Below are 8,946 nucleotides of genomic sequence, written 5' to 3' on the forward strand. Positions count from 1 at the left end.
AACCTCAGATCTAAACCTTATAGATTTGATATGAAGATTATAGCAAATGTAATCGGTCCTATATCCGAAGCATATGGGACACGATTCATGATGTCTCACATAAAGACTAAACTAGTCTTTTGCTATAACATTTCCATTTCAATTTGCCAAGTTCTCATAATTCAGATTATGAAAAGGGATGCCGTAATCATAATCGAATTTTAGAACGCAAATAATGGACTCATATACAGAATTTCCTTATGTTGAGCCATTCCAACATGAAATTCATATATATATCCTTGACTAAATGATTAAAACCTCAGATCTAAACCTTATAGATTTGATATGAAGTATAATTTCCTCTCCCTTAATTATAGCAAAACAACTTTTTCCCAGTTGAAACTTTTGTTTTCTATAATTAACATTGCTAACTTGCAATACTTATCATAATTATCATGCTCCCACTAACATGATGATTATTAGCATAACACTTATGCTCCCACTAGCTTTGACATGTACTCAGAAATCAGCTGACTTTCTTACCAAAGTTCAGATTTCTGATACTAGATTGTTTTGATAAGTCTTTATCAAAATCATACACCTTCCCTTAGATAGCACACTTGTGTATCTAAACAATTATGAAGAGGGATGCCGTAATCATAATGTTTAGACCTTTTTGCCACTTCTCACAAGTCCAAATTAGTGTGCCGGTTAACCACACGCGCTCCACTAACGACTTTGAGAATGCAAATATCACAATTGCTATCTAGCTAAAATCTACTTAGTGAAAGTGTTTCCTCACCATCATTTTTCATGAATCGGAGAGAAACCTTATGACACTTAGATTTAACGGTGTATGTGTTCTTATCCATGTGAATTTGTCAAAACCATAATCATAAGACAAAGACAATGACAAATCCAAAACCATATGGATTGAACTCAATCTTAACTTCCTGCCACCTGGCAGCTCAAGGGCCTGCCATTGCTTCCAAGTTGTTATGCAACAAACTGAGAACTCTAAGAACTCATATGCAAAGCCAACTTTAACTGGAATGGGCACAGATATGTCAACACGATAGGTTATAAACCTCAAGTCGTGTGCTAGTGAAGAACTTCAGGTTCTATTCTTGATTAGTTCTTGAGACTTTCAAGACCTTTAAGACTCCCACTGTCCTCTTGACCTATAAGACTCCCTTGTCAAACATCCAAGAGATAGTGCGGATTCTACTCAAGACAAACACTTCACATAATTGGCCTAAGTTGGTCTTTGTTTTATCCAAAACATCACAACTTACCAATTTCAAATGTACAAGAGTACAAAACTTTTACTCTTACATTTGACAAGTGTTTTAAACCTTCTTTAAGACATGTCACTCAAGTTACAATCTTGGAGTATGACTCTAAGACTTGTATTGGAACAAAGTATGACTCATCTTCTTGATTTAACCATTTCAACAATTCAAGATCCCTCTTCTTAGTCATAAGAATGCACTAAGATTTCCTTAGAGAACTAGATGTGCAATGGTTTCTTAATCATTAAGATGATCACAAAAGCTGATACTAAAGTACTCTCCCATCTTTTCAGATTTGAGAAACTTTTATCCTTCTGCCTTATTTGATTCTTCTTATCGATCTTTAGTGGTGGACTTAATCAGTGCACAAGAATGTGTACTCGATCCCTAAGTCCTTTACTTGACTCACACATCCATGTGAACAAGTAATTAGTCTTAATTTTCCAAAACTTGAAAGTTCTCATTCATCATGCTATACAACTTGCATGATTCCAAGTTCCGGTCCAATTGAAACTTGGGTGATGAGAATCTTTCCTTATTTGGTAAATTTAGACATTACCACAAATGAAAGGATCAATTTCATATTTCCACTCTTGCTCTTAATGGAATCATATAAGCAACAATTTTTCCTCAAATGCCATTGTAAGGATATTTTAAAATAAATAAAATCAAAAAATTTTCTTTTATTTTAAACTTTGCGGAAAACTTATCCTTACAATCCATATGAAAACTTGTTGTTACCTATTCCTAAGCAATATCTCATAACTCCTAAGAAGTAGCTCAAGAATCCGATCTTCAAACTATGCGATAGAAATCCATCTACGCCATCAGATTCAGCATATTCTTTCTTTAAGTTTCTTCACTTTTCTTTGATTCTTAAAACATCACCATGTGACCCGGTCACATCATGTATCAAGAATCTCAGAATAGAAACTTAACAGAGTTAGATAGTGGATTTTACCTGAAGTAGAGTCAAACTTATTGACTTTAACATCCTTAGGTAAATTTGGCAGCTTCGCAACCAATGCCCTTTCTTTGGCAATACAAACATATGGACCCTTTGATAATGGTACACAGGACTATCACAGACTTAGCTTTTCTCTTTACCATTTGGTCAACCGAGTTGACTATAGCCGATCCCTTTCCATTGGGAAGAGAGTGCTTTACTGGATATCCAATGTCATCATTGCCAATGTCCATAAAGTTTTAGGAAGTTGATCTTAACAAATAGATAAGATCATTAAGGGTCTTGTCATAGTCTTTTTCATAGGTGTTCCAAAAGAACTCACTATGTGACTTAGAAAGTAGTTGAACCACCAACTTTCTCAAGACTTTGACACCCAACTCTCCCGGCTTGTCAATATGTGACTACATCTCCAAGATGTGACCACACCTAGACCTTGCCTTGCCAATAGGGCTTGAGTGACCTTAAACTTTTCAAGAACTTGTGGGTTTAGGAGAATAATTTGAAGAGGTGAAGAAGTATGATATCCATGGGACATCATCTTCATTAGGAAAGCTTGTTTCAAGAGACTTGGGAAGATCATAGGTGTCTAAACTAGACATCTTTTGGGAGATATTCAAGATAGTTGATTTAAAGTCCTTAATATGACACCCAATATGAAATATTAAGGCTAGGACCCAACAAACTATTTTATAACTTAGAAGAGGTATGCCGTAATCCAAGCTATAAAATATTTGAAGGTAGGTGAATGACGATTCACCAATTTCCACCAAGATAAACGAAATGTATAATTAGGTTTTAATTGGTTTTGAAACTCCTAGATCTTTGAGATTCATTGAACTTTTCAAAGGCATGTTTCAATCTCGAGTGTGCCCTTCAGGTTTTGTGACTGGGATGCCGAGGATCACAAAACAAGGTGTGAAGTAACCATGCAAATCACTTGGTACCCTTAATAAATTACCCCTCAATCGATGTGCCGGTTAACCACACACGCTCCATCGATACTATGATAAATATTAAGTCACCCTTTACCTACCTTGTTAAGTCCAAGTTAGTGTGCCGGTTAACCACACACGCTCCACTAACGACTTAGACAAAGTGTAAAGTGTAATTTCATGGGTTAGCACCTTATTCACATTTTTCCTAAGTAACTAAGATTGGGTATTATTAAGAGTTTAGTTACTTAGTATTATCATTAAATACTTTTAATGAAGGGAGAATTCTAGTCCTGTCAAACCCGTTCGGCTAACGACCCTCCACCAGTCAAGCAAGCGGTGGGTGAGAGTGGACACCCATTAAGTTGCCATTTTATAGGCAACAACCTTATACCCACCTTATAGACCGGCTTCGTGAATGAGGCGTACTAGCGGTAAGACTGACTTTACTCTTATACATATATATATTATTAACTTATAATATTATAAAGTATAAGGGTTGAATTTTAACTTTTAAAATTCTAAGGGCTAATTTGGAATTAAAGTATTCATACTTGAAAACTTTTCAAATTCCAAAACTTGAGGGCAAGTTTTTGAAACTATTCAAAACTAATTAATTCCATAACTTATGTGTTTAAAGTAGTTTTAATCCAAAAACTCTTCAAGTTCCATAACTTGAGGACAAGTTATGGAAGACTTTAAACTATTAAAAGAACTAACTTTTCCTTTATTTTATAACTTATGGATTTAATTATGGTTACATATTTTCCTTTTAATGAAGTGACTCTTGAACTTCCATAACTTGAGGACAAGTTATGGAGTCATAAAAATTATTCAATGACACAAGACTCTTCATTTTGTAACCATTGCCAACTCTTATGAATTTTATGAGTCTTTAATGTGACTCTTCATGTAACTTGAGGACAAGTTACACAAACACATTTTATACTCACCTCTTAGATTAAAATGGATTGAAAACAACTATTTCACTCAACATTTCTATTAATCTAAGCAACTCATAAGAACAAGATAATTCAAATCAAACTTTTTCATGTAATTAGTCTAAACCTTAAACTAATACAAAACATGAATCTATTGACAATTATCTTTGAAAATGGATTAGCATGAACATTACCACATCAAAAACAAGTTTATAAGTTCAAAAACAACTTAGGGTAATGTTCCTAGTCCATTTCTAGCCAAAAAACTCGAAAATATGCTGTCTGGGGGTCCAACTCGTCGAGTGCATGAACAAACTCGGCGAGTTGGATCGAATTCATCACTTTTTAGGCATGGACTCGTCGAGTCTCCTGATGGACTCGCCGAGTCTGATGGCCAGACAGCACCAGATTCGTTTTTTCAGCTTCTATTGCAGGTATAACAAGAAAACAAGCCTAGTCTCTGATACCACTGTTGGGTTTTGAGCATTCTAACACTTCCTAAGTGTACATGCAACCCTAAATACCTTGGATCTATGTTTTCTCTATTATACATGCAAATAAGAACATCCAAGGTATTATCCTAATCTAGCATACAAAAACTATGAATGTAACAAGATAGAATACATACCTCTTGATGTAGCTTGATGTCTTCAAGCTTTAAGAGCTTAGCCCCAATAGTGTGGAAGCCTCAAGTGGAATCACAATCATCAAAACACTTAGAATAACTTGAGAGAATTCTTACAACTCATGAAATCGGCTAGCCCTCTCTCGAATAATACTAGTGCCGATTTTGCCAAGAATAATATCTTTATATAGTGTTACAATTAGGGTAAACTCTTAATTGTCATGGCTTTCCATTTCCTTGGATCCATGGGTTCAAATACACCATGGAGCATCCATGAACCATCTTATGGGTTTTAGCCCAACTTGATTATCCATGGAGCATTAGCCCACTATACAAGTATAGATGATTTACACAATCAACCCATATATTTAATTAGTCTTCTTTTGATCACTTAATTAATCCTAGATTAATTCTTGATCAATACTAATTAAATAATCTCATTATTCTTATTATTAATATACTAGAACTTATAATATATTAATAACCATAAGTGTCTTATTTCTCTCATTATAGTCTATCCAAGTGCATGATGGTATGCAACCCAAATGGACCATGCCGGGTCGGGTCAAGTCTTACCAATTATAGTTATGGACTTAGACATTAATCCAACACATCCAACCTTCCACGTCTCAAACTTGAAAAAGTGTCTGTCTGAGGAGACTCTTGTTATTCCACTCAACGAGATCGAGATCAACGAGAGCCTCAACTTTGTGGAAGAACCAGTAGAAATCATGGGCCGAGAGGTCAAACAAACAAAACAAAGTCGCATACCCATCGTGAAGGTTCGCTGGAACGCCAAGCGGGGACCCGAATTCACATGGGAACACGAGGATCAGATGAAACAAAAGTACCCTCATCTCTTTCATGTTCACTAGTATCTTTACTACTTTAAATTTCGGGACGAAATTCTCTATAACGGGGGGATGATGTGGCAACCCGATATTTCAACTCTTTGTAACGACCAAAATGGGTCAAGTATTGTAACCACTTCTGAGTAATAAAATTTACTTTCATAATAAAATGTACAAATAAGTTCTATTTAATTTCCTTCTATGATTAAATGTCTTTGAACCATGATCGTACGTGAAAAGAACGCCCAAATCCGACTTCATATAGCGAAGTTATGATTTTTCCAAGTTCGGTTTAGCAACAGATAGCTAAAAACTCGAATCGGAAATCGAGCGACTTTTGACCAGAATGACCTAAACGAGAATCGAAGGTCTCGACAATGGTATTCCAGCGGTAAAAAGTCTGGCAGAAACCGACATCAGATAAAGAAGTTATGAATTTTCAATGAAATTCCTTAAACACGATGGGTTTTTAATAAATAATAAAAAAATAATTTTGGAATTTGCCGACGGAGTCTAAACGAAAGTTGTAGAGCGTAGTCTCACCTACGCGAGGATATAAAGACCATCAAAAACAGAGTTCGTATGAAGAAGATATGAATTTTTGAAGTTTATTAAATAAATTAATTATTTATTTTAATCAAAATTCGGATATTATCCGAAGGGGAGTCAGCGTCCTCATCCGAGGTACGCGCTGCGTACTCCTGTACGCCCCGCGTAACCGAGAGGATTGGCTTCTGATCGTCCACGTCGCGCTATCCGAAGGAACTGACCCATCCGAAGCCCCGACCCGTCCGACCCGCCGTCCCATCCGACCCGCCGTCCCATCCAACCCGCGTACCCAGCAACCCGTCCCATCTGAGCTGAGGCAGTCGAGGCTTCGGTCATGCATGACGTACGCGTACGCACTGCGTACGAGCGTACGCCCCGCGTACCGAGGCAGACCAGCCTTACTATAAATAGGATGCGAGGGTTTCCAAAGAAAGGGCTCATTTCTCTTCTCTCTCTCTCAACTTTGCCTCGTTTTCCGTGTCCGTTCAAACCCGAAGCTCTGGTCTTTTTGGCTCAAGTCCCGAAGGTCGATTTTACTCCCGAGATTCCCGAGAATCCCGAGGAAAATCCGTTTCCCGAGACGAAACTCTGCCCGGTTTTCCATCTCGCTATCTTCAAACTTTCAAGTGAGTTTCATACCCCTTAATCAACCGTTTTAATTATTCTAAATACTTTTATATGCTTTCAAGGGGGGGATTACAAGTAAAACACACGAGTATTATCGTGTGTTACATAAAGAAACTCTTTTATATACTATTATATATTCAAATCACATGCGATTTATAAACCTTTAAGGAACTTTTATATATATATATATATAACATATGTTACAATAGCATTTTATCTTTTAAAATATAAAGTTGTTGTAATGCATGTATAAACTAAACTGTTCTTAGATTATTCTTTTCTATCTTAGACTCTACACCAAAAATCTATGCTTTCATAAACAAGTGATTCTTTTCTAGGTATTTCTAAACAAACAAGACACACTTTTTGAAAACTATAATAGGTATAGTTTACGAACAGATTTCTAACTCTTATGTACTAGAAACATATATTTCAAGAAGTTTACTTTCGTATACAAGAACAAACGTAACATTTTAACAAGTAGATCTGTTTTTATACCACGGTTTTGTGAGACACTAACTTCACGTATGTTCGAGTACACATTTCAAGTCCTGTATTATATACCAGAATCCCTTGGAGGGGGAGCATGGTGTTTGTGTATAGATCTATACGGGCTTGACAACCCGCGCCCTGACTGTTAGCTGCATTCCACCGTTTGGGGTGACAAACGTCATAACATTCCAACGCCTGAAGAACGTTGTGTATAGGCATTCAGAGTCAATAGTATGGTTATAAAACTCACAAGGGGTATTAAAAATGCATTGATTTACAAGGTTTTCAAACTCATTGGTTGTTTTACATTTACATACATTTTGGAAACAAACATTGGTCTTGAGTGAAGGCTACTTTTATACTAGTAGAAAATATAGGATTTTCTAAACACAAACAAACAAAGATAAAACATTTCATTTCATTCAAACATTGTCACTTAAATACTTATGAAATTCACCAGCTTAAATGCTGATCTAGTCTTTCAAAATTACTTGTATGTCCCAGGAAATCAGTAAATTTCAGGTATTCATTTCGCTTTTGATGAAGGGATGATGCGGCGCCAGTTTAATCTCGTATTTTTGACATCATATTGTAATTGAGTTTTGAACATGTAACTTTTGATAAATGTAAACTTTCAATTATATATATGATGGTTGTATTGCTTTCTTTACTATGTATTCATTTGTTACGCTACCACATGAAGTCATCCGCCCCCGAATGTTTCCGCCGTTCAGGTTTGGGGGTGTGACACATATGGCCGTAGACCCTTCATGTCATGGCCGTAAACACCCCTACGGCCGTCAACACTTGTAGTGTGGCCGTAAACTCTCTTAAATCAATCATATGTGATTGATACACTCCATTGTGAGTGATTCCTAGTTCCTAGGGATGTTTCCAATACATTATTAGTTGTTATCTGCACTAATTATATACATATATGTGTCATTATATGCTTAATAGAATCCGTTTGTGCTCAAGACATCACTTGACATACTTAGCATCCTGTATCAATCTTTCATTCGAATCACTCACTACAGGTGAGTTCATACCTCTAAAATTATCTTTTAAATGATTTTAAATGTTTTATGGGGAAATACAAGTAGAAAACATTTAGTTATAGTATCAATCGCATGTGATTTATAACTATCAAACAAGAGGATTTCTTATAATTCAAAACTGTGTTATCAAACAAACTGTTTCAAATCATTTGATAAGCTGACATCAAGTCATCAATAACCAATTAAATGGTTAAAAATCTTTTATATAAACTCTTTATTGTTTTACAAAACTGTTTTAAACTTATATATTGTCAAAATCATGTCTATATAGATATAGTTGTATAAATAAGGATGAAAGGGTTTAGGACTGATAACTCGCTTTATTTCCTGTTCCTTGTTTGGTTGTAGACTCAGGGTATCGGTTGTTTATCCATGTTTCGTTTGAATATTAGTTATATATCATGTATATGTATGTAGATATAAAAGTTCTTCCAATCAATTCAATACCTTTGGGTAGAAAAGCTGTACCAACATGATCAGTCTTTCAAAAAACAGTACTAGTAAGCTATAATAGGTATAATTTAGTGGATTACTACTCACTATTTCTAGAACAATGAATCTTACAAGAGTCAGTTCATACATACTATACACTATAACAGAAAAAACATACTAGACACTAGAACAGAAGGAACA

This window comes from Lactuca sativa, chromosome 8 (assembly GCF_002870075.4).
Source record: "Lactuca sativa cultivar Salinas chromosome 8, Lsat_Salinas_v11, whole genome shotgun sequence".
Lineage (NCBI taxonomy): Eukaryota > Viridiplantae > Streptophyta > Magnoliopsida > Asterales > Asteraceae > Lactuca > Lactuca sativa.